Consider the following 18,374-nt stretch of genomic DNA (forward strand, 5'->3'; position numbering starts at 1 on the left):
CACATCGTTCCCTCATATGACATAAGGAAACAACTTGATTGCAGTAATGGCTGCATGTGATCTGAGTTGATTGAAACAAACTATACGTAAGGTTGTCCTGTATGTAGTTTTATCAGAGTGCTTTTTAGATGTTCTGCTGGCGATCCTGGCTGCACGATGCTTCTCATGCTTTTTGGCATGATTCCTTTCTTTTCCACTCCACTCTTTTTTCTGGTTTTCTCCCCTTTCCCTTCTGTAAAATAGCACACCTGAAGCATCAAATCTGTTGAACTAACGAGTGTATCAAGCCTGTTAACATGTGTGCTTCTCCGTGGTCTGTGTTGTATTTTTCCGCTGCACAAGTCAATTCAAGATGAAAGATGGAACGTCCCTGCCTTTAGTTTAATTGTGTGTGTGTGTGTGTGTGTCATGTTTTGAAATATATGTACATTCAGGAGTGCCTGCATGCTCTTCTCCCCTGCTCTAGTGACGAAAAGGAGAGCCTGTTTATGTACCGCAGTAAAACATTCGAAGGTTTTCGCTGTGCCCGTTACATCCCTGATCATATGGATCTGTCACAATATAGTGTAGCAGTGGTCCATAATACTAGCCCATCCCAACATAACTATAAATTAGCACATGCCGATATGCTGCGAAACAGCTGTTACAAACCCGCTGGTGCTGGCAATTTGCGCAGCACTGCAGTAGTACAGCCAAGTTCCACCTGTATAGTGACAAATGCATATTCATGTTAGCAACTCAGTAGTTGCTGATGGTTTCATAAGCTTTACACTGCACAATAAAGTAATCTAGACAACTTTGTTGGAACAAATGCACATAATTAGGACACCATTTAAACACTAACACGATTAACTGCCCCCAATCTCTCACTCACTAAGGGGTAATACTACTGAAACGTTGGTGGAGAGCTCAGATTAACACAGCCCATAAAGGACAAGCTTTCTTTGAGGAAAACAGCTAAAACAGTGGTTAGTTTTCTTGAGCAGTTTATGCGGTAGCTTTGATTTAAATGTCATGCAGTACTATAAAATGTGAAGTGCCGCATTTCTAGCAGCAGAAGGCGTCGTTAGCCTCATGGTACAACTGATTTTTGCACTGTTTGTGTCAGTGAGCCTACACATACAAAGAAAACCGAATTCACACATACATATACGGTGCCAAGTGCACTGCTTCTGAAAACGCAGCCACCAGTTCCAATGCTGCTGAAAGGAAAGGTTATACAGAGTGCGAGACAGCATGGAACAACCACTTATGACTGTAAGTCTATGATCTGCTGATTGGAGAGGTAGTCACGTGCTATTTCTAGTCTCTTTTAGAAGCATTACTAAAGGATAAATTAAAATCGATTCATAAGTCACGAATTTCACGCATCCACAGTTTGGCTCAATAACTTGTGAGAAAAAGACATGTTTACCTGGAATAGCAACCTTTTTTCCTGCTGCAAAACATTCCTTCGAATTAATGAAATAACTTTACAGCGTCATAATATATTGCGTTTCTCGCAACTACTTGCCGGCAGTGGCGAGTTAGTGTTTATATCCGACTCACTGGGCGACAATACTGCCAAACACAAATGCTTCACGAACACGAGAACACGTCCCTCGCAGAGAATAGCAACCATATATGCCTCTGTGAGACATGATCGCACCTTTGTGGTCAAAATGTACATTAGAACGACATCGCCATACCCATTAAAAAAAGAAGCCTCACTACAAGGCAGCAGCCAACCGTATAATGTGAAATTGCAACTGATGTCCACTTACTGGTGACCTGTGTTTGAGTCACTCCCGGCAGTTGACTGGTGCTGAGAAATGCACGTCCTGGGTTGTCCCTCCAAAACATACAGGGTTGTGTCAAATGTTGAAAATATATATATATACCGGCATTCCATAAGTCGCAAAAGAAACGAGTAAACTAATAAACAACTGTAATGTAAACAGAGTACACGTCATAATATAGGCTGTCAACTGGTAATGCATTATGCGAAAAACCTAATGCATAGGAAAGACTATATGTATACACACGAAGCTGACACATAATTTAATTCGCTCTAGGTGTTTCCGTGCAATATAATATATTCAAATTATTATGTCTCGTGGTTAGAGCGAAATTAGTGTAAATTACGCACTAAATTATGTACCCTGGAAAACTTTTCTTCAAGATGCACCTGTGCGCGCTTCGAATGAGTAACGTTGTAAAATTTACGTACATGGCATTTAACATAGTTGCTGAACACGGATTTCCTTTGCCCTGTGTCGGGTACAGTGAGCTACATATATCTGCCCCCCCCCCCCTTTTTTTTTGTACTAGCCATACTGCGTGCCGCTGCACCTAAACGCACGTCAGTAAACCTCACGACACAGAAATAAAAAAGAAGGAAGCGCCAATTACCCATGCCTGCATGTTGTACTGGGCCTAACCTAACCAAGCATGGGCTGTTGCTTTTTATAGTAAACACAAGTACCGTGTTCATTGCAAGTATGTATCATGTCACTAAGCAAATATGCAATTCCATTGTACCACTATTTTTTTATCACACGGATGTACCTGTTGAGAGGTAAGACAAAAAGCCGTCACTTCACAGAACTAATCAGCTTTTTTTTAAACACATTTCTAATTTTTCAATGACACTTGCTGCTATGTGTTTGTCTCCAGAGAGCATACTTGATTTGACTTTCCAATCAGAGACATTACATAAATATACAATGTTAAGATGACTGCCTAGAGCACGTGAGAATATTCATCTTGCTGTAACATGCTGTATCATGATTTTGTTGACATTTCGTCAAATGGTACACCCAATATACTCACATACTAGTTTTTGTGCCCAAATTGCATGCCAATGTATTTTGATTTCCTGGCATTCGCACCTCTGCACTACGTGAATTCGCGCTGCACTGGCTCTTTCACATCCTCGTGTTCTTGCAGCCGCCTTCTTGCGTTATATAAAGCAGGTGCCTGAAAAATATCGTGTGCAAAAGTCAACACAAGGGCATGGTGCAAAACAACGTCAAGACATTGAAGGCCATGGCAATAAAAGAAAGTCTTACCTCTTAGTCTTCCTAGTGAAATGCATGCAAAACATCCAAATGACAGCAACGTACAGTCAACTGCTAAACTAACTTCAATGTTTAGATTTAAACAAAAAACAAATAACCAACAGTTCATCCTTGTTTGTCACCAATGTTAGAATACTCCTGCTAATAAATAGAATATTGGTCATTTCCAGACGTCATAGGTCTGTCATAAGTCTGGTGTATCGCAAACACCACTTGTGACACATCCTAAGCACGTGCCCAGTGTGCCGCCCGCGTGATGCTCAGTAGGCATGAAAGTGTTGTCCTTCAGTTGAATGGATATATGGATGTGCCTATAAAAAAGGGCAACAAGGCTTGTTATGGCAAGCTTATCCACATTTCAATACTAAAAAGTAAGTTTACTGCGGCCTACATCTAAGCTTACTAAAAGGCATGAACTTATTTTCATTTATGAGGTGCGCAATGCAGTTCTTTTTTGACAGACTCGACTACTACTGCAGTTTGAAATCTAGCATTTTAGATTCTTGAAGGCATGTAAAAATTGCAGTTAAACCGCAGTTATTAGTTTATTAGACCAACTTATTGTTCTGTGTACGACAGACGACTGGTAACACGGAATTAAAGCAACATTTTATTTTGATATTTTATTTCTCTACTGAAAATATTCAAGCGATAAACACATTTTGATCTGCCATGCAGTAGCAAAATGCACACATGACGCTTGTAACCCCAAGAGGAAGGCTGATTTAGCTGTTCATATGACATAACTCTGACACGCCAACTCATATTAGCAAATGCACAGGCATGTCCAAAAGAATAAGCGTATGCAAAGCGCCCCTGCAATTGTAATTCCACACAGCAGCCGTTGTATTCGATGCCGATGCATAACTAGCTGCTCGACAATTCACCGAGTTCGTAGACATAAGCATCCTTTCAGTTTCGCACCGTGCTCGAAAACCGCAACAGGAGACAAAAGCAGACCTATAATCACACCATTTCAATACATGAGCAAAAACAGTTCAGTCTTAGGGATAAACATTGTGAGAGCGATTTAGTGCGCGACGGCGACGAGCGACGGCTTCAAGCGACAAAACGGGCCGTCGCTTGAACAGATAACTAGGTTCTCGAAATCTAGAAATCGTCGCTCGTGGCCCGGAAGTGCTATGAGCGACTAGCCAATAGCGCGAAGCCGGAACTGGATGTACATCGCTCAAATACTACCGATGGTCGCGCGGAACGAGCAAATGATTCAGTTTTAAACGTGCAAGGATAAGAACCTATTCCAATACCTCCAGAAATATTTTATGCTACTTTTTATAGTAAAATACATCAACGTAAATTACTAAAGCACGCGTCACGCGTGATTGCAGCCCTCATACCGGCAGCACCGGGAAGGCGCCGCTCAAAATCGTCGCTCGCACGGAGTACGACTTGTAGGCGACGAGCGAACGCAACAGCCATCTCTATCGCGTCGCTTGTAGCTGCCGCGCGCAAGATCGCTTATATGGGGTTTATACTTTTTTCAGCATAAAACATGGATACCTCATGCGTTTTCTGTAAGTTCAAAATAGCGCGCCCAATTGACCTCTTGCAGCATGCAGCTGAATGCCTGCGGCAAAATTTCTAACTAGCACTGGTACTGCACGTAACTTCAGTGGTCGCAGATTCGCCCTGGGCCAGACACCGGTAAGCGCGCGGCTTATTTATAACAAAAGTATGCTGCCAGCAAAATGACGCCTTTTGTTCTGTGATTCCTTATTTCAACAGCGTTCCGTACACAGCAGACTGCCAAACTGAATAAATTCAAACACACAAAACGCACGCTAATCACGCTCCGCATAGGCTCGGAATCACAGGCTGGTGAACAAACCATTTTAAGCGTTCTCTCGCCTGGCGTGTTATTGTACATACCATAAATCTGGCATCAGTTGCGATTTTCAAAGCTCTTACGGATAACGGCAAAGTGATAAAATCACATGCAGTTATCGCGACGACTGGCTTTTTCGATTGACATCGAGGGACACAGCGCGTATGCCTAGTCCGTTGTCAATCGCGTCGGCTAAGCGCAGCGACGACTTCCTGGTGATAGCATGTCACATACGGAGAATGTGCACCTAAGTTAGAATTCACTTACCGTGGAGGACTTCTTGTTATATCCAAGGCATGACGAACGACTGTCGTGTTTTCGCGGCGACGCGAGATGGCTGACACACGATCTCCCTTGGATGGCTTTGTTGCTGCTCGCTGGAGGGATCACATTTCTCCGGTGCTGTGTTGCTCCGCGATCTTGAGCGCGCGCGCGCGCGGTGGAGCAACTCCGAGTGAAAAAGTAGAGCACTCGCTATGCCTTCCTTTGAGCTGCGGCGGCCTGTTCTCTTAGAAGCAAAATGATGTGTTCTTTGCTCAGCGTGCATGAGTGATACATTGCCATGTTCGGGGCCAGCCACCTACAGTTGAAGCAGAAGATTGTGCTAAGTTTTGTTCTCTATTGCCGCAAGAGTAGAACGGACATTCTACTCTTTTTCTGAAGGGGAGAGTGAAAAGCACATTTCACTCTCTCCTTGGCGACAGATTGAACAATGCATTTCACTCTCCTAGACATTTTGCGAGTAAAACAACTCTTTGAAGAGTGAATCAGCAGCTTCACTCCTGCATTACCCTTCCTAGTTTTTAGAGTGTACTTATAGTAAATATAACATTCTGTATCGCAGAGTTCTCTCTAGGAATTGGCATACGTAGTTGAAGACGACGACGTGAGGTTTTAGAAAATTTGAGAGTCAATTTTTTTCTTAATGCTGTATTGTATTCTCTGGTATTTTACTTCGCTCACCGATTTTACTTAGCAGTCAGAAAAATTATGCTCACTTTGAACTTATTCACATTGGCAGTCAGGATCAATCTGCATACTAATGTTCGCGGCCTTCGTAAAACTCGGATGTGATCTGGAGCGCTTGAAAATAAACTTTATTGTTCGGACAGTAAATAACTCACCTACTTTGACTTTTACCTTAACCACTAGCCAATAACCTACCTCTTAGTTTCATCAACTATAAATATCGCCTGAGCTAGAGTCCCCTCGGGACGTTGGCTAGAATAGCGGGTATCCACCATAGAGCGCCTTTTGAGCATTTTCTTTTGCTATCCGCATGCATTTAGCCTCATGCAAGAATTACCGATAGCCGTCCTGTCATGTTCGATAGACATGATCTCGGTCCCATTTGTAGTTACGATAGTGCAACGGGCCACATCTTTCCACCACCAATGAAGCACATTCACAATGCTCCGGAACCATTGAAGGCATAATTTATTGCACGGGCCGCAGTTCACTGCCATAACTACGACCTTGCTTAAACATTACCCGTATGGTGGCCGTTAGCCTCTTCAGATTTAAACAAGGTGGCCTTTCTATTTCACCAAGGCCGCCGAACCGGAAAAACCAACTAAACGCATCTTTCGACGCGTGAAAATAGGTTACAATTCAGGGTTTAGAGATTATCTGAAACGCTCCTAATAAGGACAGGAACTTGAATCATTTGCCAGACATCGTATTTAACATCTCTTCTATTGTTATCCAATTTAGGATGGTGTTTGAACGAGATATCTTACAAACAGGGTTGTCTATAAACAGAATAATTTTAACGGCTCCTTGTCTACATTTATTGAGACTGAAAATAAACTGAAGGCTCGCCTACTTAGTGCTACATTTGTACTTTGGCTGTGGTTCTATAATTATAAGAATTTTACGCCTTGGCCACCAAACTTAAAATTTTTTAGTGATTTGGCCCTAAAGTGGTCCTCATAGAGCCATACAGTGACAGCACGATGTATCATATCTGTAAAGCGTAAAACAATTTTTTTTTTGTTTTTCGGGACTTGTTTGCAGTGCTCGGCCGCGACACCCGCTTTCCCTTCATTTGCACGTTCAACATCATCCGCTACAAGAAAGGCGTGCCTGTCCCGGACGATGGCATCTGCGACCTCATACTTCTGGACTCTTTGTACCGAAATAATAAGTATACGTTTTTCAGACAAAGTTACTACTATAACTGGAGCCAAGATGTAAAAGACTTCATTGGACTGAAATCTTTTTACAATATAACCAAGATCGGCTTGGGTATCGACGCCTAGTAAGTGCAGATACCTTATATATTTTACATTATTCGACATTTATCTCTAAATGATTTAATCTAAGGATTGCGGTGGTCTGAATAAAAGCCAGAGAGAAATGTACAGAGACTGAATATAACTTCGTAATTGATTTAGAAAGTTTGCCGAATGATATATATATATATATATATATATATATATATATATATATATATATATATATATATATATGTTGTGAGCATTATTTATACGCTTCATATTCTCACCTGTACATACTCATCATCGCCGTTTCGGGGCCTTGTGGAAGGGCTCTCACTCCAGAGAATAAAGAGGAGGCTGGCGGCCTAAACCTCGTCTCACGAGTGGTGCAGTGTGCTGTCTGGTTTCTTCGTCCTCTCGCTCCCGGCCTCTCTCCAGATTCACCTACGCGACATCCCTGGAGCTCCGCCCGGGTCGCCGCCTCTACCAACTGCACTGAACTATGTCGCAGAACCAATACCACTACATCCACCTTGCCTGCTCCTGCGGGAAGCCCTTCTTCGACAGTCACCACCCCTCAGAAGAACCAGCAGGTGTTTGCTGGGCTTGCAGGTGACGCCGTTGAAGACTGGTTGGAGCTATACGAGCGCGTGAGTGACTTTAACCACTGGAACGAACGAATCAGCAAAACTTGCTCACGTCGGCTTCTACCTAACCGGAGTTGCGAAAACATGGTTTTACAATCATGAGCTCGATTTCGTCAACTGGAACACCTTTAAACACCACCTATGCCAGATTTTCGCGAACTCGTCTGTCCGCTTCGATATTGCCCAGAAGAAGCTTGCTGAGCGTGTACAGCACTCGGGCGAGTCGTACACTTCGTACATACAAGACGTCCTCGCCCTCTGCCCTCGCGTGAACACCTCGATGGCAGAGAGTGATCGTGTACGCCACCTTCTCAAGGGTATCGGGACTGTGGCATTCAATGCTCTTGTAGTGCTGAATCCCACTACCGTCGCAGACATAATCAGTACGCGGCAGCGTCTCGATGAGCTTCATATGCTCCGCCTACACCTTGACGCATCTGATTGCAAGGCGTCCAACGACAGCGAGCTACGTGCCTCGATTCGCTCCATCGTCCATGAGGAACTGCACGCCCAAGCTTCGTCAAACCCTCCTGAGGTCCATGTGATGCTTCTTGGTGGCGGCGTACCCCATATTTTGAGGGAAGAGATAGCTGCCGTGACCTGCCCGCAAGACCCGATCCCGCACCCTATACCTACACCAACATATGCTCAGGTTGCCTCTATTGTGCCACCCTCCCAGCAGCCAGCATAACAGGCACCTGCACCGCACGTGTCCCTGAATACTATCACTACAAGATCTACACCTGTTTCATCTTACAACGCATGGAGCACACCTCGACCGGTTTGCTACTACTGCGGCATCCGTGGACACATTTCAAGGTTTTGCCAACGCCGTCAGCAAAATGAAAGACATGGCTATGACTGGTTTCAAAGGGATGAGTTTGCTGGCCCTGTACCACAACGTCAGCGTCCTTACTACGACTACTATCATCGACGTTCCCCATCTCCACAGGACTTCAACACTGCCGGTTCATTGCGTTTCCCGCGTCGTCGTTCTCCATCACCGATGCGGCGCTCCTCTTCTCCTCTTCCACCGGCTACTTTGTCCTCCGATCACCGCCCGGAAAACTAAATGATGCAGCTTCAGGTGGGAAAGCTGCGTCCTTTGGACAACGTGAAACTCCTCCGGAGCGCCCGTCAAATGTACTTTTGCTGTCTGTTGAAGGTGTCCGAATCGAAGCCTTGGTTGACACAGGTGCATCGCTTTGCGTTATTAGTACTGACTTGTGTTCTCGATTGCGAAAAGTGAAGACACCCTATAATGGCCCTTCCCTTCGTTATGCTAATGCAGTTCTTGTTCAGCCCTCCGGTATTTGCAATGCGCATGTTTTCCTTGATGGCATCCTTCACCACATTCAGTTGGTCGTGCTGTATTCGTGCACCTACGCGATGATTCTGGGATGGGACTTCTTGTCCTCCGCCTCAGCTTTCACCTCTTGCCGTCAGCGAACTATTCATCTGACGCACACTGAATCTTCATCCGCTATCGATGCTCATAGCCTACGTTTCGTCACGTCTACCGACTCCTTCATTCCCGCGGGCAATGAGCATATTCTCACACTGACTTCCGACACTATTCTTAATGGTGATATGTTTCTTGCGCGGAGTGGTGACTGATTATGTGATGGGCTTAGCGTTACCCCTAGCCTTGTGCGGTTTAAGGACGGTAGAGCGTTCGTCGGTCTTCTTAACCCTACTTCTTCGCCAGTTGTGCTCTCCCAGGGCACTACTGTGACTTGCTTTACTGATACCGAACCTCTTTCGCTGGTACCGCTTCACACCGAGTCACCACCTTTGTCTACCACAACTGATTATCATACTCCTGCCGCTGCTTTAACGGCCGCGATAAATCCCGATCTGACCGCTGCGCAGAAAGAAGACCTTTTGGCACTCTTGCAAAAACACAGCGCCTCATTTGACGTTCACTCCAAGCTTCTGGGGCGCACTTCCGTCGCAGTGCATCGCATCGAAACCGAAGGCAGTTCGATTGTACGCCGCCGCCCGTATCGCGTGTCTTCTGCTGAACGGAAAGCCATTGCGGATAACGTTGATGACATGCTCAAACGAGACATCATTCGGCCATCATCCAGTTCTTGGTCATCTCCTGTTGTCTTGGTTCGCAAGAAAGACGGCTCTGTACAATCTTGCGTCGATTATCGAGCCCTTAATCAGATCACGAGCAAAGATGTATATCCGATGTCAAGAATCAACGATGCCATTGACTCCCTCAACGGTGCAGAATATTTCACGAGTCTAGACCTCCGATCCGAGTACTGGCAAATCCCCATGCACGAAGCTGATTAGGACAAGATAGCCTTTGCAACACCAGATGGACTTTACGAGTTCAACGTCATGCCCTTCGGCTTATGTAATGCTCCTGCAACATTTGAACGCATGATCGATACAATTTTACGTGGCCTTATGTGGAAGACCTGTCTGTGGTATTTAGATGACACCGGTATTTTTTCTACAACTTTCCGTCAGCACCTTGAGCGTTTGGACGAATTTTTTACATGCATTTCCAACGCTGGACTCCAACTCAACACAATGAAAATCCATTTTGCGAAAACAACAGGAAAGTGTTGGGCCACCTCATCAGCAAAGATGGCGTTCGACCAGCTCCCGACAAGGTTGCTGCCGTGCTTCGCTTGCCTCGCCCTGAAAATCACAAACAATTGAGAAGTTTCTTGGGCTTGGCATCCTACTTCCGCCGCTTCATCACTCATTTTGCTGCCGTGACGTCACCGCTGCACAAGTTGCTCACGTCGGGTACTGCTTTCCCTTGAACAGACGACTGTGAAGTTTCTTTTCAAGCCCTCAAGCAAGCATTAACTATCGACCCCGTCCTCTGTCACTTCAATGAGAACGCACAAACTTGTTTGCACACCGACGCTAGTGGCCATGGGATCGGTGTTGTCCTTCTACAGCGTGATATCACCTCACGAGAGAGAGTTGCTGCCTGTGCCAGTCGCGGATTAACGGCTGCCGAAAAGAACTACTCGATCACAGAGCAGGAATGTCTCGCTGTAGTTTGGGTGATACAAAAACTTTGACCATACCTCCACGGACGCCACTTCACGGTCTTATGCCACCACGCCACCACGCCTTATGCTGGTTGTCGTCAATCAAAAATTTATCTGGACGCCTTGGTCGCTGGATGGTCCGATTACAAGAATACGATTTTAACGTTGTCTACAAGTCTGGCAAAAAGCATCAAGATGCCGACGCTCTCTCTCGCTACCCCCTGCCACTATTACCTTCGAGTACATCTCTCCATTGCTCGCCACTTCACGATGAGATGAAGTCTCCACTCTCGCGATTACCTCTAGCGTTTACTGGCACGTTATGTTCCAAACGCTTCACTGAGCTCGCCTCGTGTCAACGTTCTGATCCCTACATCAACGGCATTATCCAACGCCTGTGCGGAACTATTTCTGCACCAAATGCCGGATTACGTCGACAACTGCGACTATTTAAGCTCGACGACGATGTGCTGCACCGCTACGTTTACAACTCCGACGGACACCGCTGCTTGTCTGTTTTTCCAGGTTCGCTGCGTACACAAGTCCCTAAAGCCTTTCACGATGACCCTTCTGCTGGCTTTTTGAGCTTCCACAAGACATACCACCACGTTAGGAGTCGTTTCTTTTGACCAGGCATGTCTACCTTTGTGGCCAAGTACGTCGTTTCTTGCGTCCAATGTCAACGGAGGAAACGGCCGACTTTGCCTCCCGCTGGGCTTTTACAGCCTATCCCATGTCCCGAGACACCCTTGGCCATCGTTGGGATAGACCTAGTCGGCCCTCTGACCATAACACCGGCAGGTCATCGATGCATCGTGACAGCTGTTGACTAGCCCACACGTTACTCAGAGACCTCTCTTCTACGCTCTAGTTGGGGCTCCGACGTTGCCATCTTCTTTCCGGATGCCATTTTCTGCGTCATGGTGCACCTCGTGTACTGTTAAGCGACCGCGGCAATACTTTCGTATCAACAATGATAAAAGAAGTACTCGGAGCTTGTGGCATAGTTCACAAGACGACATATGCATATCACCCTCAAACAAATGGCTTAACCGAGCGATTTCATCGCACACTAATAGATATGATATCAATGTATATCGGGCCAAACCACGACAACTGGGACACTTTTACCTTTCGTGACGTTTGCTCACAACAGCGCTATCCAACGAACTACGGGGTACTCACCTTTCTACCTAGTTTACGGCCGTTCACCAACATTCAGCATCGACGCCGCTTTCTTCAATGCCCCAACTAACACCTGGGCCAGTACACCCGAACAGTTCGTCTTGAGACTTGAGGAATGCCGTCAACGTGCTCGCTTCAACACCGAAATCAGTCAGCTAGGTCGCAAGCAACGTTAGGACATCTCTCGCCGCGACGTCTCCTTTCGTCCTGGAGAGGAAGTGCTCCTTTGGACGCCCATTCATACACCCGGTTTGTCTGAAAAGTTTGAATCGCGCTTCCGTGGACCCTACATTATTGATGAACAAACATCCCCCGTGAACTATAGCGTTACTCCCGTAGATGTTTCTTCGGACCATCGTTATCGTGATCCGGAGATCGTTCAAGTTTCGCGCCTCAAACGCTTCGTTCCGCGGTACCCTCCTCGCTAAGTCGCGGCCGGCTGGCCGCTTGCGCGCGCGGGGAAATTAGTGCGAGCATATTCTCAGCTGTACATACTCATCATCACCGTTTTGGGGCCTGGTGGTGGGGCTCTCACTGGAGAGAAGACAGAGGCGGCTGCCTGCCTAAACCTCGTCTCACCATATATATATACACACACACACACACACACACACACATATATATATATATATATATATATATATATATATATATATATATATATATATATATATATATATATATATATATGTGCTGCTTTCGCCAATCTGCATCAAGAGTGCTCCGTGATTGTTTCCATGGAGCTAATGAGTCAGTCTGGTGGTCTCGTAGGATGAAGGCCCACCGTTTGCGTGTATACTTAAGCTCGAACAGTGCCACATCAGTGACATCTACAATCCTCAATATGAATAGTACGCTGTATACAGTGCTTTTAACTTTGCCTGTGTCAGATCTCATTGAATTATCCCTGTTATCACGGTTTTAGGCTTTGATGCGCTCACCGTATTAGGTTATGTTACCGGTCTCACGTGACTAACTAAAGCGAAGAACACTTCTAATCGGAATGTAGGTGCGGCACAAATGCTGCTGAACCGGTCAACTCGCGTGCTCAGAAACTTGTACGACCACGCATGCATAAATATTGGACAGGCTGTAGCAGTGCCACTGGATCGTAACACTGCTGACAGCGGTGATGGTGCAACCGCTATCCTATGGAAGTTTCGATTTCGGGCGTTAGGTTGGCAGAATAAACATAGGAGATTTATTAGGGTGGCTGCACGTATTCGTGCTGTAAAACTTGATTGTGCAGAAATATATGTAAGAATGTTTTCTACTTCGCTCAACGAAAGCGTGTATCCGAGGCCGGTTTTAGAGCAGCCGCTCTGGCGTGCCGCTCGCCGGCGACTCTACGTGGGGTCATCGCCTTTTCACGAGGAGGCGTGACCGGGGCGCGCGATGAAAGGCACCCTGTCCGGCTGGGCAGTCAGCTCCCTTTCCGCTGCTGTGCGTGGTGCGTCTTTCGGGCAGCGTATGCCTCCTTCCAGGCATGCAGTGTTGCCTTTGGCGCTGCAGAAAAGGGCAATTTGTAATTTCGGAGAACTTAGTTCTTCCCCGAAAGACGTTAGGGTCTCCACTTGACCGCATTGGATGCGCGAAAATTAAAGAATGTCACGACGTTCAGTTGTAGCATCTCCATCTTCCCTCGAAGAGTTGGCTGAGTTGGCTGATAATTTTTGCAGAGGCAGGTTTATAGCAGGGCATATCTGTTCTGCTGATAAGTAGGAAACTTAGATCAGCGAAGACGCGTTGTTAGCGAATGATGCTGCGTTCGTTTCATTTGCGCTACATGTTCCATTACGTTTCGACAACTTCGGAACACCTGGCTGGTCCCTCTCGAGTTCTCCAGAGAGGCGTGGCTCAGTGCGTTGCAATATGCTAATTGAAGTTGAGCGTATGCGAAATATTACATTCGTTCATTGAGAGCGGTGGTTCGTAAATAAAAACGCTCGGAGGTGCTATCAGCTTCGAGCTCGGAACGTGATCAGATTCCGACAAAATTCTGTTCATTACGCTTACAGCAGCTGGACTTTCAATTTTGCTACAATTTTTCAAGCTAGAATGCCGAGAGCGCTCCGTTTTTTGCAAAAACAGTCGACATGTGGTAATAACCAATCGAATGTTCCATTACGTAGATTATGCATCAAGCACGCTAGACATCCGAAAATTATTTATAGAAAGAACGCTAGATAACTATATTCGATAAGAAGAGCAGGTCGTGCAATAAGTGCCCTTCGCTAAATAGATGTCGCACAATTTGTCGGTCTCCAAGCCGATTGATCGGCAGTTATTGTTACGCACCGTGCCAGCTGTCACACCACCTATAGCTGTGCAGCGCACTTGGATAAGATGGCTGTCTTGCAATATGTATCGCTACGTGAGGAGCAGAATGAGGGTGGTAAACTGAAATCTTTGCACAGACAGCTTTCAAAACGCTTGCGTCAGCGGCAGGAATCGGTTGCCTAAGTTATACGGGGTAACCCACCTACCTAACGCGGGTCAATATATTTATGAAGGATCCTTTGTTTTAGGATGACACTAATAATGTTTCATTATTTGGTGCCATGTGGAAACAGTAAAGTTGTTCCTGCTACCTTTGGTGATGTAAACAGTAAAAATTAGCGAACGAATGCGGCATAATTGCATGTTTGGGTCATCTCAAATGTCAAATTTTCTGTCGAGTGCACAAACATTGTAATATTTACTTCCCAGCTTTCTATATTTTTCGCAGATAATGTAATGGACTCGTATCAAGCCTATCACGAGTGAGCATTGAGCGTGTCCATGCGATTCGAGTGTGCAACGGTAGCGTTCCCTAAAGTTTCAAGCAACGCTACACAATGACCAAGTTGGCGACCGCCAAACTGTGACAAGACAGTGGTGTACCTCTTGGCTGCAGTATATAGCAAAGGTTTCAGGAAACAGTTTCCAACTTTTAAAAAGCTACTAGCACAAAAAATTGAAATGTATATTCAAATAACTCAAAAATTCACAAATTAAGCTTTTCCTCCACTGATTACCTGGTGACACATATTAAAATTTACAGGTTCCAGCCAGGGAATTCGCAAGGCAGATCTGCTTACAGAAAATTCTGACGATGGCACAATTTTTGACATAATAATTCCCGATCTTGGCGGAGAAAGGCATAGCTCATCCAGTGATTTTTGTACTCCGATGCATAAAACAACTTTTAGTTAAAAAAGTCTGTGAAATGACAGTGCATTTTTACTACTAGTTTGACTGCACATATTTCGTAAATGGTGTCGTCCACACAGGTCTTTTAACATGGTGATGCCTCACAGTCTCATCCGCTGGAACTTGTAAACTGCAGTATGTGTCATAAGGAAATTCGTAAAACATTTATTTGGTAAATTTTTGATAATTGGTTCATTGTGTATTTCTATTTTTGTGCAAGCAATGTCAGTCTCTTCGAGTAGACTAGTACATGGACTATAATTTCGCTGTCGGCCATGTGTAATATATTAAAAATTTGAAAATGTTCCTTGAAGCACCCTACATAAGCAGCTGAACGAAGCTCTGTAAAGAAACAGTGCACACCGAAATAAAGCGTCCACAAGAACAATGGCTGAAGTGAAACAAGAACACTGTTTTCTTGCTGCAGTTAAATCGGCACTTTGTCACTTTAACGCAGCCACTATACCATCGATTAAGTAGTGTTACAATTTGTAAACCCCTTCCAGACTTGTGCTTTTCGGCACCCACGCGCGCACTTCGCGTTCTCAGTTGCATTTGACGCCGAAACCATCAAACGCGGTGACAAAAGGTAGGGAAAATGTAGCGATCTGGCACCTTTTGAAAATGATGTTTTCGAAGGCAATGCACAATTCTCGATTCATTTTTTTTTTGCAAGTATGCCAGCGTCACTATCTATGCAAGTAATTATTTTGACTAAAGAACGCAGCAATAATCACAAAAAATATTCCCCATTCTGAGCCGAGAGAGCGCTAACAGAACGCTGCTGTTTTCAAAATCGTTTCTCGTAACTCGCTCCCTCTACTTTTAAGATTTGTACAAGCTAGCTCGTATAAGCTGCATTTTGCATTAAGGCTATTTGCACCTATTCTACCACAAAAAGGTGCCTTTTGAATTGGCACTGTATGTCTGGCAGTTTGCCACACGGAGGAGAACTTATTGTAGGTGATAGAGAGCAGTGTAGTGACAAAGTAGCTGGTGATACATGGCTGTGATAGATATAAGAAGGCGCAGCAGACAGTGCGCAGAAGGCGGCAGCAGACAGTGCGTGAATGTTGATTTGCACTCCTCTTAATAATTTCTCACCTGTGCGAAGCTGCAAAGTGACAATTTTATACTTGTTTCAGCAACGACCTGTTTCAGAGTCAGTTTGCCACCAGTGAATCAGACGATTCCACCAAAAGATTCTATACTAACACAAAGATATCATATTTTGGCTTAGTGGACATCGACACTGATTCCTATGATGTAAACAATACATTCCTACGTGCTATTTATCCCGCGAAGGTAAGTATGCTCCCGCTCTACATTATACTTCTAGGCATTTTTCTCCAAATGCAGGTTGGTCCTGGCTTAGAGTAAAGCGTTGGTTCGGGCAAGTTGGTAATCTATACTACGTAGAGTTTAAGCGCATACTTTACAACAATGAAAAAGGCACATTAACGGCATAGGTTCTCTGCACAAAATGCACTACACAGTCGCACACCCATGCAGCGATGCTATCGCAATTTCTTTAGATTATAGCATCTCCCGGACAAGAATGCGGAAAGTGTTGTGGAAAAATGACATTTCATTCCAGAATATGTAACCTTAATGACAAGAAAACATTACTATGTAAACGACTTGCATGGACGCAAGCTGCGGTCATATAATCGGGGAATGGTAAGAGCGCAAACACCTTCTGTTTATACCCTGAGCACTTACAAGTGCATTGAGGGTGTGTCCTTCGAATTTCTCATGAAATTGGTAGGACCCTATATAGCGCCCAGCACCGATGATAATTACAGTTATAACACAGGTAGCCGCACTCTTGTGCGTTGTGAATACTGATGACGATATGTCAATAAGCCATTAAAAGCGCAAAAAAACGGTTAGCGCATTGACACTTCGCTTTAAGTATAAACCAAATATTTTACAAAAGAGCATTGATTACTACAACAGTAAAAAAATTTGGGCCAATACTAATACACAAGACATATGTTTGGAAAAATCACAGTATAGCAAGGATATTGTGGAAACAGCAGACATATAGAATAGGGCATACTTGTCTGAATGCTCGCACCCTGTTTTAAGACCTAACGCAGGTGTGGGTTACAGTACAAAAATAAGCATCAGCGAATAAAATTAAAAATGAGTCATAATAACAACAAAAGCTTAAACATCGCCCGAAAGGCGAAGCATTGATATATATAGCAAAGCATGAGACAACCACGCTTAGGTTTGCATTGATCGGCCGTGTAAGTTTCAGTAAAGATCAACTTACTAAATAATATGACAAGTATGGTGTCAAGCACGCACAGGCGCATATGAAGAGATTTCGCTCGATGACTGCAAACACTCGCTGTCACAAGGCTAGCGGGAAGAAAAGCTCCGCAAGAGCCGGCAGAAGGTCTCCTGCTTCCTCTCGCTTCAACGCCTTTACAAAACACGAAAGAATATGACCCCAACACTACGTACGCGGGTTTACAGCGCTCATGAAGCCGCCAACCATCTCGGCTCGTCCACTTTTGCACCTGCCGTAGTTCGCCTCCAAGAAGGAGCGCGGGTGCCGCGTATGCGCTTCTCCACCTCACCCCCCCCCCCCCACCCAGTCCATCCCGCATCATTTGTTGCGCGCGCTTCATCACGCAACCCCTTACACTTTAACGCGCAGGAAAACGTCACCCAACAAACTAGCATCCTTCTCGGCTCTCCCAACAAAGCGTTCTTTTCCCCCATTATACGCATCGCGACAATTCTCTGCAGTTAGTGCTCATATGCCGTTCGAAAACCGTACGTATTTATTAGTGCCTACGATTGCTTTTAATTTCAGCAGTAATTTAGGATGTGATACACGCTAGAATACTTATTTAAGGTCTAGTAATATAAAGTCAACTTCGTTGTACTGACTCCTCCACAGATTCAATTATTTGTGTCGCGAACCGAGAGGTCACAGCCGAGCGCCAGAACCAGTGGACCAGCGTAGCAGGATATTAGAAGGGACTAGCACGTCGCGGGCTAGCGCCGCGAGCACGCGCCGCGCAACTTTTTTTGTCATCGATTTGCATTGCCGTTCGAGAGCGCCGACATTTAGCGTCCGCGCGAGGCGGCGTCCCTGGGCGCTGCAGTCGCTCAGAGGTTTAGTACAGCGCCAGAAGAGTGTGGGCACTGCTTAATTGTGTTGTCCAGTGAAAAAGAAAAACGTG

General features: G+C 45.2%; 1 protein-coding gene across 1 annotated transcript in view; it reads left to right on the plus strand.

Moving 5' to 3' along the window:
* LOC126529477 (uncharacterized) overlaps positions 1 to 7,268 on the plus strand; it is a 98,214-nt gene extending 90,946 nt beyond the window's left edge. Inside the window, exon 4 of the mRNA XM_072287576.1 lies at positions 6,922 to 7,268. The gene's annotated coding sequence lies outside the window, so the exon portion shown is untranslated. The remainder of the gene's footprint in view (positions 1 to 6,921) is intronic.
* The last annotated feature ends 11,106 nt before the right edge of the window (positions 7,269 to 18,374 follow it).

This window comes from Dermacentor andersoni, chromosome 4 (assembly GCF_023375885.2).
Source record: "Dermacentor andersoni chromosome 4, qqDerAnde1_hic_scaffold, whole genome shotgun sequence".
Taxonomy (NCBI): Eukaryota; Metazoa; Arthropoda; class Arachnida; order Ixodida; family Ixodidae; genus Dermacentor; species Dermacentor andersoni.